At 39.2% G+C, this 26,751-nt stretch overlaps 1 pseudogene; it reads left to right on the forward strand.

Annotated features, from left to right (window-relative positions):
• LOC118382393 (phospholipid phosphatase-related protein type 1-like) overlaps positions 1-26,751 on the forward strand; it is a 198,521-nt pseudogene that overhangs the window by 113,093 nt on the left and 58,677 nt on the right.

A 26,751-nucleotide genomic window follows, 5' to 3' on the forward strand; every position in this document is an offset into this window, starting at 1 on the left:
GGACTAGGTGTTAGGGTTAGGACTAGGTTTTAGGGCTAGTACTAGGTGTTATTTACTAGGTGTTAAGGTCAGGACTAGGTGTTAGAACTAGGTGCTAGGACTAGGTGTTAGGATTAGGACTAGGTGTTAATGTTAGGACTAGGTGTTAGGACTAGGTGTTATGGTTAGGACTAAGTGACTAGGAGTTTGTAATTTGTTCTACTTCTCGTGGCTGTAGTTTTGTCAGTTGTGTTAGGGCAAGTACTCGGCATTAGGGTTAGGTAAAGGTACAAGGATGTAACTCTGTGGTCACACCTTGTGTTTTAAAATATATATATATATATATATATTTAACCTTTATTTAATTCAGTTAAGGCAAAATAAGAACACATTCTTATTTACATTGACGACCTGGCAAAATACCTCGTGGGGACAGGGGGCTGGGATTGAAAAAAATAAACAAGTGTATCTGTCTGTTGTCAGATCTTCATCGGGGAGGTATCCATGTACATGATGAAGTCCACACGGGCGGTGCTACTATCCCAGGAGAAGACCATCTTGACGGGGGAGTGCTGCTATCTGAACCCCCTTATCAGGAGAATCGTCAGGTTTATTGGTGAGTCAGTTCTACTTCTCATAGCTGTACGTTTGTCTGTTGTTTTACTGGTCTTGGCTGTAGGTTTTGTCCGTTGTTTTACTGGTCTTGGCTCTAGGTTTGCCAGTTGTTCTACTGGTCTTGGCTGTAGGTTTTTCCGTTGTTCTACTGGTCTTGGCTCTAGGTTTTGCCAGTTAATAATAAATATATGCCATTTATCAGACGCTTTTATCCAAAGCGACTTACAGTCATGTGTGCATACATTCTACGTATGGGTGGTCCCGGGATCGAACACAATTCCCTGGCGTTACAAGCGCCATGCTCTACCAACTGAGCTACAGAAGGACCAGTTGTTCTACTGGTCTTGGCTGTAGGTTTTTCCAGCCACTGTATTAAGTCCATCCATCCATCCGTTCCGTTCTTCCTGTGGTACCTTCCCATGTATAAAGACATAATATCTCAGCTGGAAATGACATTTATCAGATCTCTCTGAGAGGAGAGGAGGGGGCACTGAATACACTGGGCCAGATCATACCAATCCCAAGCCTGAGAAAACACCATTACCTACGTACCCCTGTTCAGACAGAGCCAGGGGCAGCAGCATCAGATGAATTTTACACTGTCTTCCACACTAGTGACCAGAGAGCTCACCTCTCTCTGAGCCTCTTGTCTCTCCCTCATCTCCTCAGCTCAGCACTGGTGATATATTTTTATACTCATGGTTCAGTCTCAAACCCCACACTATTCTTTGTATAGGTAGTAGGGCACTACTGTTGACCAGGGTCAGCAGGTAGTAGGGGACTACTGTTGACCAGGGCCCGCAGGTAGTAGGGAAATACTGTTAACCAGGGCCCACAGGTAGTAGGGAACAGACAGAGAGGCCCAGGCCCAGGCAGACTTAGAGGCCCAGGCAGACTCAGAGGCCCAGGCAGACTCAGAGGCCCAGGCAGACTCAGAGGCCCAGGCAGACTCAGAGGCCCAGGCAGACTCAGAGGCCCAGGCAGACTCAGAGGCCCAGGCAGACTCAGAGGCCCAGGCAGACTCAGAGGCCCAGGCAGACTCAGAGGCCCAGGCAGACTCAGAGGCCCAGGCAGACTCAGAGGCCCAGGCAGACTCAGAGGCCCAGGACCAGGCAGACTTGGAGGACCAGGCAGACTTGGAGGCCCAGGCAGACTTAGAGGCCCAGGCAGACTCAGAGGCCCAGGCAGACTCAGAGGCCCAGGCAGACTCAGAGGCCCAGGCAGACTCAGAGGCCCAGGACCAGGCAGACTTGGAGGCCCAGGCAGACTTAGAGGCCCAGGCAGACTTAGAGGCCCAGGCAGACTCAGAGGCCCAGGCAGACTCAGAGGCCCAGGACCAGGCAGACTTGGAGGCCCAGGCAGACTCAGAGGCCCAGTCAGACTCAGAGGCCCAGGCAGACTCAGAGGCCCAGTCAGACTCAGAGGCCCAGGCAGACTCAGAGGCCCAGGCAGACTCAGAGGCCCAGGCAGACTCAGAGGCCCAGGCAGACTCAGGGAATTAGAATACAAAGGATTGTTATTTCATGGGTAAACAATCCAGATAATAATGTGTCAAACACAAGGAGGGTCGGAGAATGAGAGCAATGAGGGTCAGAGAATGAGAGCAAGGAGGGTCGGAGAATGAGAGCAAGGAGGGTCAGAGAATGAGAGCAAGGAGGGTCGGAGAATGAGAGCAAGGAGTGTCGGAGAATGAGAGCAAGGAGTGTCGGAGAATGAGAGCAAGGAGTGTCGGAGAATGAGAGCAAGGAGGGTCGGAGAATGAGAGCAAGGAGGGTCGGAGAATGAGAGCAAGGAGTGTCGGAGAATGAGAGCAAGGAGTGTCGGAGAATGAGAGCAAGGAGGGTCGGAGAATGAGAGCAAGGAGGGTCGGAGAATGAGAGCAAGGAGGGTCGGAGAATGAGAGCAAGGAGGGTCGGAGAATGAGAGCAAGGAGGGTCGGAGAATGAGAGCAAGGAGGGTCGGAGAATGAGAGCAAGGAGGGTCGGAGAATTAGTCCAAATTAAAGTATTTGGAACGGAACACGGAGGGCACTTCTCCAATGCCGTATGTATGATTATTATTGCTCTAGTGATATAATTTACTAGTACCGGTATGTATTGATTTCTACCTTTTTATAGTTTTTAATTTCATTATTTTACCCTTTTTCACTCTTTATGTGATGTGCAATACAGAGAACATTGATCATTTAATTCACAGTGAATTATTGTAATGTTTGTTTATGTGTCAATTAATCCCATAAAGGATGGGTTACCAATTAATCCCATAAAGGATGGGTTACTAATTAATCCCATAAAGGATGGGTTACCAATTAATCCCATAAAGGATGGGTTACTAATTAATCCCATAAAGGATGGGTTACCAATTAATCCTATAAAGGATGGGTTACCAATTAATCCCATAAGAGATGGGTTACTAATTAATCCCATAAAGGATGGGTTACCAATTAATCCCATAAAGGATGGGTTACCAATTAATCCTATAAAAGATGGGTTACTAATTAATCCCATAAAGGATGGGTTACCAATTAATCCCATAAAGGATGGGTTACTAATTAATCCCATAAAGGATGGGTTACTAATTAATCCCATAAAGGATGGGTTACTAATTAATCCTATAAGAGATGGGTTACCAATTAATCCCATAAGAGATGGGTTACCAATTAATCCCATAAGAGATGGGTTACCAATTAATCCCATAAAGGATGGGTTACTAATTAATCCCATAAAGGATGGGTTACTAATTAATCCCATAAAGGATGGGTTACTAATTAATCCTATAAAGGATGGGTTACCAATTAATCCCATAAAGGATGGGTTACTAATTAATCCCATAAAGGATGGGTTACTAATTAATCCCATAAAGGATGGGTTACTAATTAATCCCATAAAGGATGGGTTACTAATTAATCCCATAAAGGATGGGTTACCAATTAATCCCATAAAGGATGGGTTACTAATTAATCCTATAAGAGATGGGTTACCAATTAATCCCATAAAGGATGGGTTACCAATTAATCCTATAAAGGATGGGTTACTAATTAATCCTATAAGAGATGGGTTACCAATTAATCCCATAAAGGATGGGTTACTAATTAATCCCATAAAGGATGGGTTACCAATTAATCCCATAAAGGATGGGTTACTAATTAATCCCATAAAGGATGGGTTACCAATTAATCCTATAAGAGATGGGTTACCAATTAATCCTATAAGAGATGGGTTACTAATTAATCCCATAAAGGATGGGTTACCAATTAATCCTATAAGAGATGGGTTACTAATTAATCCTATAAGAGATGGGTTACTAATTAATCCCATAAAGGATGGGTTACCAATTAATCCTATAAAAGATGGGTTACTAATTAATCCCATAAAGGATGGGTTACTAATTAATCCCATAAGAGATGGGTTACCAATTAATCCTATAAAAGATGGGTTACTAATTAATCCCATAAAGGATGGGTTACCAATTAATCCCATAAAGGATGGGTTACTAATTAATCCCATAAAGGATGGGTTACCAATTAATCCTATAAGAGATGGGTTACTAATTAATCCCATAAAGGATGGGTTACTAATTAATCCCATAAAGGATGGGTTACCAATTAATCCCATAAGAGATGGGTTACCAATTAATCCCATAAAGGATGGGTTACCAATTAATCCCATAAAGGATGGGTTACTAATTAATCCCATAAAGGATGGGTTACCAATTAATCCCATAAGAGATGGGTTACCAATTAATCCCATAAAGGATGGGTTACCAATTAATCCCATAAAGGATGGGTTACTAATTAATCCCATAAAGGATGGGTTACTAATTAATCCCATAAAGGATGGGTTACTAATTAATCCCATAAAGGATGGGTTACTAATTAATCCCATAAGAGATGGGTTACTAATTAATCCTATAAGAGATGGGTTACTAATTAATCCCATAAAGGATGGGTTACCAATTAATCCTATAAAAGATGGGTTACTAATTAATCCCATAAAGGATGGGTTACCAATTAATCCCATAAAGGATGGGTTACCAATTAATCCCATAAAGGATGGGTTACTAATTAATCCCATAAAGGATGGGTTACCAATTAATCCCATAAAGGATGGGTTACTAATTAATCCCATAAAGGATGGGTTACCAATTAATCCCATAAAGGATGGGTTACTAATTAATCCCATAAAGGATGGGTTACCAATTAATCCCATAAAGGATGGGTTACCAATTAATCCCATAAAGGATGGGTTACTAATTAATCCTATAAAGGATGGGTTACCAATTAATCCCATAAAGGATGGGTTACCAATTAATCCCATAAGGGATGGGTTACCAATTAATCCCATAAAGGATGGGTTACTAATTAATCCCATAAAGGATGGGTTACCAATTAATCCCATAAAGGATGGGTTACTAATTAATCCCATAAAGGATGGGTTACTAATTAATCCCATAAAGGATGGGTTACTAATTAATCCTATAAGAGATGGGTTACTAATTAATCCTATAAGAGATGGGTTACTAATTAATCCCATAAAGGATGGGTTACCAATTAATCCTATAAGAGATGGGTTACTAATTAATCCCATAAAGGATGGGTTACCAATTAATCCCATAAAAGATGGGTTACTAATTAATCCCATAAAGGATGGGTTACTAATTAATCCCATAAAGGATGGGTTACCAATTAATCCTATAAGAGATGGGTTACTAATTAATCCCATAAAGGATGGGTTACCAATTAATCCCATAAAGGATGGGTTACCAATTAATCCTATAAAGGATGGGTTACCAATTAATCCTATAAGAGATGGGTTACTAATTAATCCCATAAAGGATGGGTTACCAATTAATCCTATAAGAGATGGGTTACTAATTAATCCCATAAAGGATGGGTTACTAATTAATCCCATAAAGGATGGGTTACTAATTAATCCCATAAAGGATGGGTTACTAATTAATCCTATAAGAGATGGGTTACTAATTAATCCCATAAAGGATGGGTTACCAATTAATCCTATAAGAGATGGGTTACTAATTAATCCCATAAAGGATGGGTTACTAATTAATCCCATAAAGGATGGGTTACCAATTAATCCCATAAAGGATGGGTTACCAATTAATCCCATAAAGGATGGGTTACTAATTAATCCCATAAAGGATGGGTTACTAATTAATCCCATAAAGGATGGGTTACTAATTAATCCCATAAAGGATGGGTTACTAATTAATCCCATAAAGGATGGGTTACTAATTAATCCCATAAAGGATGGGTTACCAATTAATCCCATAAAGGATGGGTTACCAATTAATCCCATAAAGGATGGGTTACTAATTAATCCCATAAAGGATGGGTTACTAATTAATCCCATAAAGGATGGGTTACTAATTAATCCCATAAAGGATGGGTTACTAATTAATCCCATAAAGGATGGGTTACCAATTAATCCTATAAGAGATGGGTTACTAATTAATCCCATAAAGGATGGGTTACCAATTAATCCCATAAAGGATGGGTTACTAATTAATCCCATAAAGGATGGGTTACCAATTAATCCCATAAGAGATGGGTTACTAATTAATCCCATAAAGGATGGGTTACCAATTAATCCCATAAAGGATGGGTTACCAATTAATCCCATAAAGGATGGGTTACCAATTAATCCTATAAAGGATGGGTTACCAATTAATCCCATAAAGGATGGGTTACCAATTAATCCCATAAAGGATGGGTTACTAATTAATCCCATAAAGGATGGGTTACCAATTAATCCTATAAAGGATGGGTTACTAATTAATCCCATAAAGGATGGGTTACCAATTAATCCCATAAAGGATGGGTTACCAATTAATCCTATAAAGGATGGGTTACCAATTAATCCCATAAAGGATGGGTTACCAATTAATCCCATAAAGGATGGGTTACTAATTAATCCCATAAAGGATGGGTTACCAATTAATCCCATAAAGGATGGGTTACTAATTAATCCCATAAAGGATGGGTTACAAATTAATCCCATAAAGGATGGGTTACCAATTAATCCCATAAAGGATGGGTTACTAATTAATCCCATAAAGGATGGGTTACTAATTAATCCCATAAAGGATGGGTTACTAATTAATCCCATAAAGGATGGGTTACCAATTAATCCCATAAAGGATGGGTTACTAATTAATCCCATAAAGGATGGGTTACCAATTAATCCCATAAAGGATGGGTTACTAATTAATCCCATAAAGGATGGGTTACCAATTAATCCCATAAAGGATGGGTTACCAATTAATCCCATAAAGGATGGGTTACCAATTAATCCCATAAAGGATGGGTTACCAATTAATCCCATAAAGGATGGGTTACTAATTAATCCTATAAAGGATGGGTTACTAATTAATCCCATAAAGGATGGGTTACCAATTAATCCCATAAAGGATGGGTTACCAATTAATCCCATAAAGGATGGGTTACTAATTAATCCCATAAAGGATGGGTTACCAATTAATCCCATAAAGGATGGGTTACCAATTAATCCCATAAAGGATGGGTTACCAATTAATCCCATAAAGGATGGGTTACTAATTAATCCCATAAAGGATGGGTTACTAATTAATCCCATAAAGGATGGGTTACCAATTAATCCCATAAAGGATGGGTTACTAATTAATCCCATAAAGGATGGGTTACTAATTAATCCCATAAAGGATGGGTTACTAATTAATCCCATAAAGGATGGGTTACCAATTAATCCCATAAAGGATGGGTTACTAATTAATCCCATAAAGGATGGGTTACTAATTAATCCCATAAGGGATGGGTTACCAATTAATCCCATAAAGGATGGGTTACTAATTAATCCCATAAAGGATGGGTTACCAATTAATCCCATAAAGGATGGGTTACTAATTAATCCCATAAGGGATGGGTTACCAATTAATCCCATAAAGGATGGGTTACTAATTAATCCCATAAGAGATGGGTTACCAATTAATCCTATAAGAGATGGGTTACCAATTAATCCTATAAAAGATGGGTTACTAATTAATCCCATAAAGGATGGGTTACCAATTAATCCCATAAAGGATGGGTTACCAATTAATCCTATAAAAGATGGGTTACTAATTAATCCCATAAAGGATGGGTTACTAATTAATCCCATAAGAGATGGGTTACCAATTAATCCTATAAAGGATGGGTTACTAATTAATCCCATAAAGGATGGGTTACTAATTAATCCCATAAAGGATGGGTTACCAATTAATCCTATAAAAGATGGGTTACTAATTAATCCCATAAAGGATGGGTTACTAATTAATCCCATAAGAGATGGGTTACTAATTAATCCCATAAAGGATGGGTTACCAATTAATCCTATAAAAGATGGGTTACCAATTAATCCCATAAGAGATGGGTTACCAATTAATCCCATAAAGGATGGGTTACCAATTAATCCTATAAGAGATGGGTTACTAATTAATCCCATAAAGGATGGGTTACTAATTAATCCCATAAAGGGATGGGTTACCAATTAATCCCATAAAGGATGGGTTACCAATTAATCCCATAAAGGATGGGTTACCAATTAATCCCATAAAGGATGGGTTACTAATTAATCCCATAAAGGATGGGTTACTAATTAATCCCATAAAGGATGGGTTACCAATTAATCCCATAAAGGATGGGTTACCAATTAATCCCATAAAGGATGGGTTACCAATTAATCCCATAAAGGATGGGTTACCAATTAATCCTATAAAGGATGGGTTACTAATTAATCCCATAAAGGATGGGTTACCAATTAATCCCATAAAGGATGGGTTACCAATTAATCCCATAAAGGATGGGTTACTAATTAATCCCATAAAGGATGGGTTACTAATTAATCCCATAAAGGATGGGTTACTAATTAATCCCATAAAGGATGGGTTACTAATTAATCCCATAAAGGATGGGTTACTAATTAATCCCATAAAGGATGGGTTACCAATTAATCCCATAAAGGATGGGTTACTAATTAATCCCATAAAGGATGGGTTACCAATTAATCCCATAAAGGATGGGTTACTAATTAATCCCATAAAGGATGGGTTACTAATTAATCCCATAAAGGATGGGTTACTAATTAATCCCATAAAGGATGGGTTACTAATTAATCCCATAAAGGATGGGTTACCAATTAATCCCATAAAGGATGGGTTACTAATTAATCCCATAAAGGATGGGTTACTAATTAATCCCATAAAGGATGGGTTACCAATTAATCCCATAAAGGATGGGTTACTAATTAATCCCATAAAGGATGGGTTACCAATTAATCCCATAAAGGATGGGTTACTAATTAATCCCATAAAGGATGGGTTACCAATTAATCCCATAAAGGATGGGTTACCAATTAATCCCATAAGAGATGGGTTACTAATTAATCCCATAAAGGATGGGTTACCAATTAATCCCATAAAGGATGGGTTACTAATTAATCCCATAAAGGATGGGTTACCAATTAATCCCATAAAGGATGGGTTACCAATTAATCCCATAAAGGATGGGTTACCAATTAATCCCATAAAGGATGGGTTACTAATTAATCCCATAAAGGATGGGTTACTAATTAATCCCATAAAGGATGGGTTACCAATTAATCCTATAAGAGATGGGTTACCAATTAATCCTATAAGAGATGGGTTACCAATTAATCCCATAAAGGATGGGTTACCAATTAATCCTATAAAAGATGGGTTACTAATTAATCCCATAAAGGATGGGTTACTAATTAATCCCATAAAGGATGGGTTACCAATTAATCCCATAAAGGATGGGTTACCAATTAATCCCATAAAGGATGGGTTACCAATTAATCCCATAAAGGATGGGTTACCAATTAATCCCATAAAGGATGGGTTACTAATTAATCCCATAAGAGATGGGTTACTAATTAATCCCATAAAGGATGGGTTACCAATTAATCCCATAAAGGATGGGTTACCAATTAATCCCATAAAGGATGGGTTACCAATTAATCCCATAAAGGATGGGTTACTAATTAATCCCATAAAGGATGGGTTACCAATTAATCCCATAAAGGATGGGTTACTAATTAATCCCATAAAGGATGGGTTACCAATTAATCCTATAAAGGATGGGTTACCAATTAATCCCATAAGAGATGGGTTACTAATTAATCCCATAAAGGATGGGTTACCAATTAATCCCATAAAGGATGGGTTACTAATTAATCCCATAAAGGATGGGTTACCAATTAATCCTATAAAGGATGGGTTACCAATTAATCCCATAAGAGATGGGTTACTAATTAATCCCATAAAGGATGGGTTACCAATTAATCCCATAAAGGATGGGTTACTAATTAATCCCATAAAGGATGGGTTACTAATTAATCCCATAAAGGATGGGTTACCAATTAATCCTATAAGAGATGGGTTACCAATTAATCCCATAAAGGATGGGTTACCAATTAATCCTATAAAGGATGGGTTACCAATTAATCCTATAAGAGATGGGTTACCAATTAATCCTATAAGAGATGGGTTACTAATTAATCCCATAAAGGATGGGTTACCAATTAATCCTATAAAGGATGGGTTACCAATTAATCCCATAAAGGATGGGTTACTAATTAATCCTATAAAGGATGGGTTACCAATTAATCCTATAAAAGATGGGTTACTAATTAATCCCATAAAGGATGGGTTACTAATTAATCCCATAAGAGATGGGTTACCAATTAATCCTATAAAAGATGGGTTACTAATTAATCCCATAAAGGATGGGTTACTAATTAATCCCATAAAGGATGGGTTACCAATTAATCCTATAAGAGATGGGTTACTAATTAATCCCATAAAGGATGGGTTACTAATTAATCCCATAAAGGATGGGTTACTAATTAATCCCATAAAGGATGGGTTACTAATTAATCCCATAAAGGATGGGTTACTAATTAATCCCATAAAGGATGGGTTACTAATTAATCCCATAAAGGATGGGTTACCAATTAATCCCATAAAGGATGGGTTACTAATTAATCCCATAAAGGATGGGTTACCAATTAATCCTATAAGAGATGGGTTACTAATTAATCCCATAAAGGATGGGTTACTAATTAATCCCATAAAGGGATGGGTTACCAATTAATCCCATAAAGGATGGGTTACCAATTAATCCCATAAAGGATGGGTTACCAATTAATCCCATAAAGGATGGGTTACTAATTAATCCCATAAAGGATGGGTTACTAATTAATCCCATAAAGGATGGGTTACCAATTAATCCCATAAAGGATGGGTTACCAATTAATCCCATAAGAGATGGGTTACTAATTAATCCCATAAAGGATGGGTTACCAATTAATCCTATAAGAGATGGGTTACCAATTAATCCCATAAAGGATGGGTTACTAATTAATCCCATAAAGGATGGGTTACCAATTAATCCCATAAAGGATGGGTTACCAATTAATCCCATAAAGGATGGGTTACCAATTAATCCCATAAAGGATGGGTTACTAATTAATCCTATAAAGGATGGGTTACTAATTAATCCCATAAAGGATGGGTTACCAATTAATCCCATAAAGGATGGGTTACCAATTAATCCCATAAAGGATGGGTTACCAATTAATCCCATAAAGGATGGGTTACTAATTAATCCTATAAAGGATGGGTTACTAATTAATCCCATAAAGGATGGGTTACTAATTAATCCCATAAAGGATGGGTTACTAATTAATCCCATAAAGGATGGGTTACTAATTAATCCCATAAAGGATGGGTTACCAATTAATCCCATAAAGGATGGGTTACCAATTAATCCTATAAGAGATGGGTTACTAATTAATCCCATAAAGGATGGGTTACTAATTAATCCCATAAAGGGATGGGTTACCAATTAATCCCATAAAGGATGGGTTACCAATTAATCCCATAAAGGATGGGTTACCAATTAATCCCATAAAGGATGGGTTACTAATTAATCCCATAAAGGATGGGTTACTAATTAATCCCATAAAGGATGGGTTACTAATTAATCCCATAAAGGATGGGTTACTAATTAATCCCATAAAGGATGGGTTACCAATTAATCCTATAAGAGATGGGTTACCAATTAATCCCATAAAGGATGGGTTACCAATTAATCCTATAAGAGATGGGTTACTAATTAATCCCATAAAGGATGGGTTACTAATTAATCCCATAAAGGGATGGGTTACCAATTAATCCCATAAAGGATGGGTTACCAATTAATCCCATAAAGGATGGGTTACTAATTAATCCCATAAAGGATGGGTTACTAATTAATCCCATAAAGGATGGGTTACTAATTAATCCCATAAAGGATGGGTTACTAATTAATCCCATAAGAGATGGGTTACTAATTAATCCCATAAAGGATGGGTTACCAATTAATCCTATAAGAGATGGGTTACTAATTAATCCCATAAAGGATGGGTTACTAATTAATCCCATAAGAGATGGGTTACTAATTAATCCCATAAAGGATGGGTTACTAATTAATCCCATAAAGGATGGGTTACTAATTAATCCCATAAGAGATGGGTTACTAATTAATCCCATAAAGGATGGGTTACCAATTAATCCCATAAAGGATGGGTTACTAATTAATCCCATAAAGGATGGGTTACCAATTAATCCTATAAGAGATGGGTTACTAATTAATCCCATAAAGGATGGGTTACTAATTAATCCCATAAAGGATGGGTTACCAATTAATCCCATAAAGGATGGGTTACCAATTAATCCCATAAAGGATGGGTTACTAATTAATCCCATAAAGGATGGGTTACCAATTAATCCCATAAAAGATGGGTTACCAATTAATCCCATAAAGGATGGGTTACCAATTAATCCCATAAAGGATGGGTTACCAATTAATCCTATAAAAGATGGGTTACTAATTAATCCCATAAAGGATGGGTTACTAATTAATCCCATAAAGGATGGGTTACCAATTAATCCTATAAGAGATGGGTTACTAATTAATCCCATAAAGGATGGGTTACTAATTAATCCCATAAAGGGATGGGTTACCAATTAATCCCATAAAGGATGGGTTACCAATTAATCCCATAAAGGATGGGTTACCAATTAATCCCATAAAGGATGGGTTACTAATTAATCCCATAAAGGATGGGTTACTAATTAATCCCATAAAGGATGGGTTACTAATTAATCCCATAAAGGATGGGTTACTAATTAATCCCATAAAGGATGGGTTACTAATTAATCCCATAAAGGATGGGTTACTAATTAATCCCATAAAGGATGGGTTACCAATTAATCCCATAAAGGATGGGTTACTAATTAATCCCATAAAGGATGGGTTACCAATTAATCCTATAAGAGATGGGTTACTAATTAATCCCATAAAGGATGGGTTACTAATTAATCCCATAAAGGATGGGTTACTAATTAATCCCATAAAGGATGGGTTACTAATTAATCCCATAAAGGATGGGTTACTAATTAATCCCATAAAGGATGGGTTACTAATTAATCCCATAAAGGATGGGTTACTAATTAATCCCATAAGAGATGGGTTACTAATTAATCCCATAAAGGATGGGTTACTAATTAATCCTATAAGAGATGGGTTACTAATTAATCCCATAAAGGATGGGTTACCAATTAATCCTATAAAAGATGGGTTACTAATTAATCCCATAAAGGATGGGTTACTAATTAATCCCATAAGAGATGGGTTACCAATTAATCCTATAAAAGATGGGTTACTAATTAATCCCATAAAGGATGGGTTACCAATTAATCCTATAAAAGATGGGTTACTAATTAATCCCATAAAGGATGGGTTACTAATTAATCCCATAAGAGATGGGTTACTAATTAATCCTATAAGAGATGGGTTACCAATTAATCCCATAAAGGATGGGTTACTAATTAATCCCATAAAGGATGGGTTACCAATTAATCCCATAAAGGATGGGTTACCAATTAATCCCATAAAGGATGGGTTACCAATTAATCCCATAAAGGATGGGTTACTAATTAATCCCATAAAGGATGGGTTACCAATTAATCCTATAAGAGATGGGTTACTAATTAATCCCATAAAGGATGGGTTACCAATTAATCCCATAAAGGATGGGTTACCAATTAATCCCATAAAAGATGGGTTACCAATTAATCCTATAAAAGATGGGTTACTAATTAATCCCATAAAGGATGGGTTACTAATTAATCCCATAAAGGATGGGTTACCAATTAATCCTATAAGAGATGGGTTACTAATTAATCCCATAAAGGATGGGTTACTAATTAATCCCATAAAGGATGGGTTACTAATTAATCCCATAAAGGATGGGTTACTAATTAATCCCATAAAGGATGGGTTACTAATTAATCCCATAAAGGATGGGTTACTAATTAATCCCATAAAGGATGGGTTACTAATTAATCCCATAAAGGATGGGTTACTAATTAATCCCATAAAGGATGGGTTACTAATTAATCCCATAAAGGATGGGTTACCAATTAATCCTATAAGAGATGGGTTACTAATTAATCCCATAAAGGATGGGTTACCAATTAATCCTATAAGAGATGGGTTACTAATTAATCCCATAAAGGATGGGTTACCAATTAATCCCATAAAGGATGGGTTACCAATTAATCCCATAAAGGATGGGTTACTAATTAATCCCATAAAGGATGGGTTACCAATTAATCCCATAAAGGATGGGTTACCAATTAATCCCATAAAGGATGGGTTACTAATTAATCCCATAAAGGATGGGTTACCAATTAATCCTATAAGAGATGGGTTACTAATTAATCCCATAAAGGATGGGTTACTAATTAATCCCATAAAGGATGGGTTACTAATTAATCCCATAAAGGATGGGTTACTAATTAATCCCATAAAGGATGGGTTACTAATTAATCCCATAAAGGATGGGTTACCAATTAATCCTATAAGAGATGGGTTACCAATTAATCCTATAAGAGATGGGTTACCAATTAATCCCATAAAGGATGGGTTACCAATTAATCCCATAAAGGATGGGTTACTAATTAATCCCATAAAGGATGGGTTACCAATTAATCCCATAAAGGATGGGTTACTAATTAATCCTATAAAGGATGGGTTACTAATTAATCCCATAAAGGATGGGTTACCAATTAATCCCATAAAGGATGGGTTACTAATTAATCCCATAAAGGATGGGTTACTAATTAATCCCATAAAGGATGGGTTACTAATTAATCCCATAAAGGATGGGTTACTAATTAATCCCATAAAGGATGGGTTACCAATTAATCCTATAAGAGATGGGTTACCAATTAATCCTATAAGAGATGGGTTACTAATTAATCCCATAAAGGATGGGTTACCAATTAATCCTATAAGAGATGGGTTACCAATTAATCCTATAAGAGATGGGTTACCAATTAATCCCATAAAGGATGGGTTACCAATTAATCCTATAAAGGATGGGTTACCAATTAATCCTATAAGAGATGGGTTACTAATTAATCCCATAAAGGATGGGTTACCAATTAATCCTATAAGAGATGGGTTACTAATTAATCCCATAAAGGATGGGTTACTAATTAATCCTATAAGAGATGGGTTACCAATTAATCCCATAAAGGATGGGTTACCAATTAATCCCATAAAGGATGGGTTACCAATTAATCCTATAAGAGATGGGTTACCAATTAATCCCATAAAGGATGGGTTACTAATTAATCCCATAAAGGATGGGTTACCAATTAATCCCATAAAGGATGGGTTACTAATTAATCCCATAAAGGATGGGTTACCAATTAATCCCATAAAGGATGGGTTACCAATTAATCCCATAAAGGATGGGTTACCAATTAATCCCATAAAGGATGGGTTACCAATTAATCCCATAAAGGATGGGTTACCAATTAATCCCATAAAGGATGGGTTACTAATTAATCCCATAAAGGATGGGTTACCAATTAATCCCATAAAGGATGGGTTACCAATTAATCCCATAAAGGATGGGTTACCAATTAATCCCATAAAGGATGGGTTACTAATTAATCCCATAAAGGATGGGTTACCAATTAATCCCATAAAGGATGGGTTACCAATTAATCCCATAAAGGATGGGTTACTAATTAATCCCATAAAGGATGGGTTACCAATTAATCCCATAAGAGATGGGTTACCAATTAATCCCATAAAGGATGGGTTACCAATTAATCCCATAAAGGATGGGTTACTAATTAATCCCATAAGAGATGGGTTACTAATTAATCCCATAAAGGATGGGTTACCAATTAATCCCATAAAGGATGGGTTACCAATTAATCCCATAAAGGATGGGTTACCAATTAATCCCATAAAGGATGGGTTACCAATTAATCCCATAAGAGATGGGTTACCAATTAATCCCATAAAGGATGGGTTACTAATTAATCCCATAAAGGATGGGTTACTAATTAATCCCATAAAGGATGGGTTACCAATTAATCCCATAAAGGATGGGTTACCAATTAATCCCATAAAGGATGGGTTACTAATTAATCCCATAAAGGATGGGTTACCAATTAATCCTATAAAAGATGGGTTACCAATTAATCCCATAAAGGATGGGTTACTAATTAATCCTATAAAGGATGGGTTACTAATTAATCCCATAAAGGATGGGTTACCAATTAATCCCATAAGAGATGGGTTACCAATTAATCCCATAAAGGATGGGTTACCAATTAATCCCATAAAGGATGGGTTACTAATTAATCCCATAAAGGATGGGTTACTAATTAATCCCATAAAGGATGGGTTACTAATTAATCCCATAAAGGATGGGTTACTAATTAATCCCATAAAGGATGGGTTACCAATTAATCCCATAAAGGATGGGTTACTAATTAATCCCATAAAGGATGGGTTACCAATTAATCCTATAAGAGATGGGTTACCAATTAATCCCATAAAGGATGGGTTACCAATTAATCCTATAAGAGATGGGTTACTAATTAATCCCATAAAGGATGGGTTACTAATTAATCCCATAAAGGGATGGGTTACCAATTAATCCCATAAAGGATGGGTTACCAATTAATCCCATAAAGGATGGGTTACTAATTAATCCTATAAAGGATGGGTTACTAATTAATCCCATAAAGGATGGGTTACCAATTAATCCTATAAGAGATGGGTTACTAATTAATCCCATAAAGGATGGGTTACCAATTAATCCCATAAAGGATGGGTTACCAATTAATCCCATAAAGGATGGGTTACCAATTAATCCCATAAAGGATGGGTTACTAATTAATCCCATAAAGGGATGGGTTACCAATTAATCCCATAAAAGATGGGTTACTAATTAATCCCATAAAGGATGGGTTACTAATTAATCCCATAAGAGATGGGTTACTAATTAATCCCATAAAGGATGGGTTACCAATTAATCCTATAAAAGATGGGTTACCAATTAATCCCATAAGAGATGGGTTACCAATTAATCCCATAAAGGATGGGTTACCAATTAATCCCATAAAGGATGGGTTACTAATTAATCCCATAAAGGATGGGTTACCAATTAATCCCATAAAGGATGGGTTACTAATTAATCCCATAAAGGATGGGTTACCAATTAATCCCATAAAGGATGGGTTACCAATTAATCCTATAAGAGATGGGTTACTAATTAATCCCATAAAGGATGGGTTACTAATTAATCCCATAAAGGATGGGTTACCAATTAATCCTATAAGAGATGGGTTACCAATTAATCCCATAAAGGATGGGTTACCAATTAATCCCATAAAGGATGGGTTACCAATTAATCCCATAAAGGATGGGTTACCAATTAATCCCATAAAGGATGGGTTACCAATTAATCCCATAAAGGATGGGTTACCAATTAATCCCATAAAGGATGGGTTACTAATTAATCCCATAAAGGATGGGTTACCAATTAATCCCATAAAGGATGGGTTACTAATTAATCCCATAAAGGATGGGTTACTAATTAATCCCATAAAGGATGGGTTACTAATTAATCCCATAAAGGATGGGTTACCAATTAATCCCATAAAGGATGGGTTACCAATTAATCCTATAAGAGATGGGTTACCAATTAATCCCATAAAGGATGGGTTACTAATTAATCCCATAAAGGATGGGTTACTAATTAATCCCATAAAGGATGGGTTACCAATTAATCCCATAAAGGATGGGTTACCAATTAATCCCATAAAGGATGGGTTACCAATTAATCCCATAAAGGATGGGTTACTAATTAATCCCATAAAGGATGGGTTACTAATTAATCCCATAAAGGATGGGTTACTAATTAATCCCATAAAGGATGGGTTACTAATTAATCCCATAAAGGATGGGTTACTAATTAATCCCATAAAGGATGGGTTACTAATTAATCCCATAAAGGATGGGTTACTAATTAATCCCATAAAGGATGGGTTACTAATTAATCCCATAAAGGATGGGTTACTAATTAATCCCATAAAGGATGGGTTACTAATTAATCCCATAAGAGATGGGTTACCAATTAATCCTATAAGAGATGGGTTACCAATTAATCCTATAAAAGATGGGTTACTAATTAATCCCATAAAGGATGGGTTACTAATTAATCCCATAAAGGATGGGTTACTAATTAATCCTATAAAGGATGGGTTACTAATTAATCCCATAAAGGATGGGTTACTAATTAATCCCATAAAGGATGGGTTACCAATTAATCCTATAAAGGATGGGTTACTAATTAATCCCATAAAGGATGGGTTACTAATTAATCCCATAAAGGATGGGTTACCAATTAATCCCATAAAGGATGGGTTACTAATTAATCCCATAAAGGATGGGTTACTAATTAATCCCATAAAGGATGGGTTACTAATTAATCCCATAAAGGATGGGTTACTAATTAATCCTATAAAGGATGGGTTACCAATTAATCCCATAAGAGATGGGTTACCAATTAATCCCATAAAGGATGGGTTACCAATTAATCCCATAAAGGATGGGTTACCAATTAATCCCATAAAGGATGGGTTACCAATTAATCCTATAAAAGATGGGTTACTAATTAATCCCATAAAGGATGGGTTACTAATTAATCCCATAAAGGGATGGGTTACCAATTAATCCCATAAAGGATGGGTTACCAATTAATCCTATAAGAGATGGGTTACCAATTAATCCTATAAAGGATGGGTTACTAATTAATCCCATAAAGGATGGGTTACTAATTAATCCCATAAGAGATGGGTTACCAATTAATCCTATAAAAGATGGGTTACTAATTAATCCCATAAAGGATGGGTTACTAATTAATCCTATAAGAGATGGGTTACTAATTAATCCCATAAAGGATGGGTTACCAATTAATCCTATAAAAGATGGGTTACTAATTAATCCCATAAAGGATGGGTTACTAATTAATCCCATAAAGGATGGGTTACTAATTAATCCCATAAAGGATGGGTTACCAATTAATCCCATAAAGGATGGGTTACCAATTAATCCCATAAAGGATGGGTTACTAATTAATCCTATAAAGGATGGGTTACTAATTAATCCCATAAAGGATGGGTTACCAATTAATCCCATAAAGGATGGGTTACTAATTAATCCCATAAAGGATGGGTTACTAATTAATCCCATAAAGGATGGGTTACTAATTAATCCCATAAAGGATGGGTTACTAATTAATCCCATAAAGGATGGGTTACTAATTAATCCTATAAAGGATGGGTTACTAATTAATCCCATAAAGGATGGGTTACTAATTAATCCTATAAAGGATGGGTTACCAATTAATCCCATAAAGGATGGGTTACTAATTAATCCTATAAAGGATGGGTTACTAATTAATCCCATAAAGGATGGGTTACTAATTAATCCCATAAAGGATGGGTTACCAATTAATCCTATAAAGGATGGGTTACCAATTAATCCTATAAGAGATGGGTTACCAATTAATCCTATAAGAGATGGGTTACCAATTAATCCTATAAGAGATGGGTTACCAATTAATCCTATAAGAGATGGGTTACCAATTAATCCTATAAGAGATGGGTTACTAATTAATCCCATAAAGGATGGGTTACTAATTAATCCCATAAAGGATGGGTTACTAATTAATCCCATAAAGGATGGGTTACTAATTAATCCCATAAAGGATGGGTTACTAATTAATCCCATAAAGGATGGGTTACTAATTAATCCTATAAAGGATGGGTTACTAATTAATCCCATAAAGGATGGGTTACTAATTAATCCCATAAAGGATGGGTTACTAATTAATCCCATAAAGGATGGGTTACTAATTAATCCCATAAAGGATGGGTTACTAATTAATCCCATAAAGGATGGGTTACTAATTAATCCCATAAAGGATGGGTTACTAATTAATCCCATAAAGGATGGGTTACTAATTAATCCCATAAAGGATGGGTTACCAATTAATCCTATAAAGGATGGGTTACCAATTAATCCTATAAGAGATGGGTTACCAATTAATCCTATAAGAGATGGGTTACCAATTAATCCTATAAAGGATGGGTTACCAATTAATCCTATAAAGGATGGGTTACCAATTAATCCTATAAGAGATGGGTTACCAATTAATCCTATAAAGGATGGGTTACCAATTAATCCTATAAGAGATGGGTTACCAATTAATCCTATAAAGGATGGGTTACCAATTAATCCTATAAGAGATGGGTTACCAATTAATCCTATAAAGGATGGGTTACTAATTAATCCCATAAGAGATGGGTTACCAATTAATCCCATAAAGGATGGGTTACCAATTAATCCCATAAAGGATGGGTTACCAATTAATCCCATAAAGGATGGGTTACCAATTAATCCTATAAGAGATGGGTTACCAATTAATCCTATAAGAGATGGGTTACCAATTAATCCTATAAAGGATGGGTTACTAATTAATCCCATAAAGGATGGGTTACCAATTAATCCCATAAAGGATGGGTTACCAATTAATCCCATAAAGGATGGGTTACCAATTAATCCCATAAAGGATGGGTTACAATTAATCCCATAAAGGATGGGTTACCAATTAATCCCATAAAGGATGGGTTACCAATTAATCCCATAAAGGATGGGTTACCAATTAATCCCATAAAGGATGGGTTACCAATTAATCCTATAAGAGATGGGTTACCAATTAATCCTATAAGAGATGGGTTACCAATTAATCCTATAAAGGATGGGTTACTAATTAATCCTATAAGAGATGGGTTACTAATTAATCCCATAAAGGATGGGTTACCAATTAATCCCATAAAGGATGGGTTACCAATTAATCCTATAAGAGATGGGTTACCAATTAATCCTATAAAAGATGGGTTACTAATTAATCCCATAAAGGATGGGTTACTAATTAATCCCATAAGAGATGGGTTACCAATTAATCCTATAAAAGATGGGTTACTAATTAATCCCATAAAGGATGGGTTACTAATTAATCCTATAAGAGATGGGTTACTAATTAATCCCATAAAGGATGGGTTACCAATTAATCCTATAAAGGATGGGTTACTAATTAATCCCATAAGAGATGGGTTACTAATTAATCCCATAAAGGATGGGTTACCAATTAATCCCATAAAGGATGGGTTACCAATTAATCCTATAAGAGATGGGTTACTAATTAATCCCAGGCAAAGGATGGGTTACTAATTAATCCTATAAAGGATGGGTTACTAATTAATCCCATAAAGGATGGGTTACTAATTAATCCCATAAAGGATGGGTTACCAATTAATCCCATAAAGGATGGGTTACTAATTAATCCCATAAAGGATGGGTTACTAATTAATCCCATAAAGGATGGGTTACCAATTAATCCCAGGCAAAGGATGGGTTACTAATTAATCCCATAAAGGATGGGTTACTAATTAATCCCATAAGAGATGGGTTACCAATTAATCCCATAAGAGATGGGTTACCAATTAATCCTATAAAGGAAGGGTTGACAACTAGAAAATTGACATGAAAATGAAATGTAATTCATTCATTCAGCTGGCTAGCTAGATTAGTACAGATTCACAGGCATGTAGCTGATAATTATGAAGTTAAACGTTTGCTTTATTGCCGTTGTTGTGGCTGTAAGACGGTTCAGTGAATTGGCAGATGCAGCGTGGGGTAGATACTGGCAGGGGGCAGAGCTTCTCTAATATAATGAATGCTTTCAGAGTCCATGCCCCAACAAATTGAGGCTGTTCTGAGGGCCAAAGGGGGCCCAGCAACTCAATATTGGGAAGGTGTTCTTAATGTTTTGTCCACTCTGTTTATTTCATGAACATAAACATGAAGGCAGTCCCTTCAGAGACATAGGATGCCTTGGCAGAGAGGGCCCAGGCAGAGAGGCCCAGGCAGAGAGGCCCAGGCAGAGAGGCCCAGGCAGAGAGGCCCAGGCAGAGAGGCCCAGGCAGAGAGGCCCAGGCAGAGAAGCCCAGGCAGAGAGGCCCAGGCAGAGAGGCCCAGGCAGAGAGGCCCAGGCAGAGAGGCCCAGGCAGAGAGGCCCAGGCAGAGAGACCCAGGCAGAGAGGCCCAGGCAGAGAGGCCCAGGCAGAGAAGCCCAGGCAGAGAGGCCCAGGCAGAGAGGCCCAGGCAGAGAGGCCCAGGCAGAGAGGCCCAGGCAGAGAGGCCCAGGCAGAGAGGCCCAGGCAGAGAGGCCCAGGCAGAGAGGCCCAGGCAGAGAGGCCCAGGCAGAGAGGCCCAGGCAGAGAGGCCCAGGCAGAGAAGCCCAGGCAGAGAGGCCCAGGCAGAGAGGCCCAGGCAGAGAGGCCCAGGCAGAGGCCCAGGCAGAGAGACCCAGGCAGAGAGGCCCAGGCAGAGAGGCAGCCCAGGCAGAGAGGCCCAGGCAGAGAGGCCCAGGCAGAGAGGACCCCAGGGCAGAGAGGACCAGGCAGAGAGGCCCAGGCAGAGAGGCCCAGGCAGAGAGACCCAGGCAGAGAGGCCCAGGCAGGCAGAGACCCAGGCAGAGAAGCCCAGGCAGAGAAGCCCAGGCAGAGAGGCCCAGGCAGAGAGGCCCAGGCAGAGAGGCCCAGGCAGAGAGGCCCAGGCAGAGAGGCCCAGGCAGAGAAGCCCAGGCAGAGAGGCCCAGGCAGAGAGGCCCAGGCAGAGAGGCCCAGGCAGAGAGGCCCAGGCAGAGAGGCCCAGGCAGAGAGGCCCAGGCAGAGAGGCCCAGGCAGAGAGACCCAGGCAGAGAGGCCCAGGCAGAGTGGCCCAGGCAGAGTGGCCCAGGCAGAGTGGCCCAGGCAGAGAGACCCAGGCAGAGTGGCCCAGGCAGAGAGGCCCAGGCAGAGTGGCCCAGGCAGAGTGGCCCAGGCAGAGAGGCCCAGGCAGAGAGGCCCAGGCAGAGAGGCCCAGGCAGAGAGGCCCAGGCCCAGGCAGAGGCAGGGCCCAGGCAGAGAGGCCCAGGCAGAGAGGCAGAGAAGCCAGGCAGAGAGGCAGAGAGACCCAGGCAGAGTGGCCCAGGCAGAGAGGCCCAGGCAGAGTGGCCCAGGCAGAGAGGCCCAGGCAGAGTGGAGACCCAGGCCAGGCAGAGTGGCCCAGGCAGAGAGGCCCAGGCAGAGAGGCCCAGGCAGAGAGGCCCCAGGCAGAGTGGCCCAGGCAGAGAGAGGCAGAGAGACCAGGCAGAGAGGCCCAGGCAGAGAGGCCCAGGCAGAGAGGCCCAGGCAGAGTGGCCCAGGCAGAGAGGCCCAGGCAGAGAGGCCCAGGCAGAGTAGCCCAGGCAGAGTGGCCCAGGCAGAGTGGCCCAGGCAGAGAGGCCCAGGCAGAGAGGCCCAGGCAGATAACCTAGTAGCGAGAGCGTTGGGCCAATAACCGAAAGGTTGCTCGATCGAATCCCTGAGCTGACAAGGTAAAGATTTGTCATTCTGCCACTGAACAAGGCAGTTAACCCACTGTTCCTTGGGCTGTCATTGTTAAATAAGAATTTGTTCTTAACTGACTTGCCTAGTTAAATAAAGGTTAAACAAAAAATGTTCCCCCAAAAATTATCACAGTTTAACATGCAGGTCAGGATCACAGGATCACAGTTTACCAGGATCACCGTTTACCATGTATGTCAGGATCACAGTTTACCACGCAGGTCAGGATCACAGTTTACCATGTAGGTCAGGATCACAGTTTACCATGCAGGTCAGGATCACAGTTTACCACGCAGGTCAGGATCACAGTTTACCAGGATCACAGTTTACCATGCAGGTCAGGATCACAGTTTACCACGCAGGTCAGGATCACAGTTTACCATGCAGGTCAGGATCACAGTTTACCACGCAGGTCAGGATCACAGTTTACCACGCAGGTCAGGATCACAGTTTACCAGGATCACAGTTTACCACGCAGGTCAGGATCACAGTTTACCACGCAGGTCAGGATCACAGTTTACCACGCAGGTCAGGATCACAGTTTACCACGCAGGTCAGGATCACAGTTTACCACGCAGGTCAGGATCACAGTTTACCACGCAGGTCAGGATCACAGTTTACCACGCAGGTCAGGATCACAGTTTACCACGCAGGTCAGGATCACAGTTTACCATGCAGGTCAGGATCACAGTTTACCACGCAGGTCAGGATCACAGTTTACCATGCAGGTCAGGATCACAGTTTACCACGCAAGTCAGCATCACAGTTTACCATGCAGGTCAGCATCACAGTTTACCATGTAGGTCAGGATCACAGTTTACCACGCAGGTCAGGATCACAGTTTACCATGCAGGTCAGGATCACAGTTTACCATGCAGGTCAGGATCACAGTTTACCATGCAGGTCAGGATCACAGTTTACCAGGATCACAGTTTACCATGCAGGTCAGGATCACAGTTTACCACGCAGGTCAGGATCACAGTTTACCATGCAGGTCAGGATCACAGTTTACCATGCAGGTCAGGATCACAGTTTACCACGCAGGTCAGGATCACAGTTTACCATGCAGGTCAGGATCACAGTTTACCATGCAGGTCAGGATCACAGTTTACCATGTAGGTCAGGATCACAGTTTACCACGCAGGTCAGGATCACAGTTTACCATGCAGGTCAGGATCACAGTTTACCATGCAGGTCAGGATCACAGTTTACCATGCAGGTCAGGATCACAGTTTACCATGCAGGTCAGGATCACAGTTTACCACGCAGGTCAGGATCACAGTTTACCATGCAGGTCAGGATCACAGTTTACCAGGATCACAGTTTACCATGCAGGTCAGGATCACAGTTTACCACGCAGGTCAGGATCACAGTTTACCATGCAGGTCAGGATCACAGTTTACCATGCAGGTCAGCATCACAGTTTACCATGCAGGTCAGGATCACAGTTTACCATGCAGGTCAGGATCACAGTTTACCATGCAGGTCAGGATCACAGTTTACCACGTTTACCAGGTCAGGATCACAGTTTACCATGCAGGTCAGGATCACAGTTTACCATGGGTCAGGATCACAGTTTACCACGCAGGTCAGGATCACAGTTTACCATGCAAGTCAGGATCACAGTTTACCAGGATCACAGTTTACCATGCAAGTCAGGATCACAGTTTACCATGCAAGTCAGGATCACAGTTTACCATGCAGGTCAGGATCACAGTTTACCATGCAGGTCAGGATCACAGTTTACCAGGATCACAGTTTACAGGATCACAGTTTACCACGCAAGTCAGGATCACAGTTTACCACGCAGGTCAGGATCACAGTTTACCACGCAGGTCAGGATCAAAAGGGCTATTCATTCACTACTTTAAGGAATGTACATTGCCTTGCGAAAGTATTCACCCCCCTTGGCATTTTTCATATTTTGTTGCCTTACAACCAGGAAATAAAATTGATTTTGGGGGGTTGTATCATTTGATTTACATGACATGCCTACCACTTTAAAGACGCAACATCTTTTTGATTGTGAATCAAACAAGAAATAAGACAAAAAAACAGAATACTTGAGCGTGCATAACTATCCCCCCCAATGTCAATACTTTGTAGAGACACATTTTGCAGCAATTACAGCTGCAAGTCTCTTGGGGTATGTCTCTATAAGCTTGGCACATCTAGCCACTGGGATTTTTGCCCATTCTTCAAGACAAAACTGCTCCAGCTCCTTCAAGTTGGATGGGTTCCTGCTGGTGTACAGCAATCTTTAAAACTTCTTCAGGATTGGTGTGTCCCCTGTGGGACGGTTGAGCTAACGTAGGCTAATGCGATTAACATGAGGTTGTAAGTAACAAGGACGTTTTCCAGGACATAGATATATATGATATTGGCAGAAAGCTTAAATTCTTGTTAATCTAACGGCACTGTCCAATTTACAGTAGCTATTACAGTGAAATACTACCGTGCTATTGTTTGAGGAGAGTGCACAGTTTTGAACATGAAAAGTTATTAATAAACAAATTAGGCACATTTAGGCAGTCTTGATACAACATTTTGAACAGAAATGCAATGTTTCCTTGGATCACACTAAAACGTTGCACATACACTGCTGCCATCTTGTGGCCAATATTTAAATTGCACCTGGGCTAGAATAATACATTATGACTTTCTCTTGCATTTCAAAGATGATGGTACAAAAAAAATACAAAACAACGGTTGTTTTTCACTTTGTATTATCTTCTACCAGATCTAATGTGTTATATTCTCCTACATTCCTTTCACATTTCCACAAACTACAAAGTGTTTCCTTTCAAATGGTATCAAGAATATGCATATGCTTGCATCAGGTCCTGAGCGACAGACAGTTAGATTTGGGTATGTCATTTTAGGAGAACATTTCAATAAAAGGGGCAGATTCTTAATTAATAAGTTATACCATTCTCAATTGGATTGAGGTCTGGGCCTTGACTAGGCCATTCCAAGACATTTAAATGTTTCCCCTTAAACCAGGCGAGTGTTGCTTTAGCAGTATGCTTAGGGTCATTGTCCTGCTGGAAGGTGAACCTCCGTCCCAGGCACAAATCTCTGGAAGACTGAAACAGGTTTCCCTCCAGGATTTCCCTGTATTTAACACCATCCATCATTCCTTCATTTCTGACCAGTTTCCCAGTCCCTGCCGATGAAAAACATCCCCACAGCATGATGCTGCCACCACCATGCTTCAATGTAGGGATGGTGTTCTTGGGGTGATGTTGGGTTTGT

The sequence above is a fragment of the Oncorhynchus keta genome, chromosome 12, assembly GCF_023373465.1.
Source record: "Oncorhynchus keta strain PuntledgeMale-10-30-2019 chromosome 12, Oket_V2, whole genome shotgun sequence".
Classification (NCBI taxonomy): Eukaryota; Metazoa; Chordata; class Actinopteri; order Salmoniformes; family Salmonidae; genus Oncorhynchus; species Oncorhynchus keta.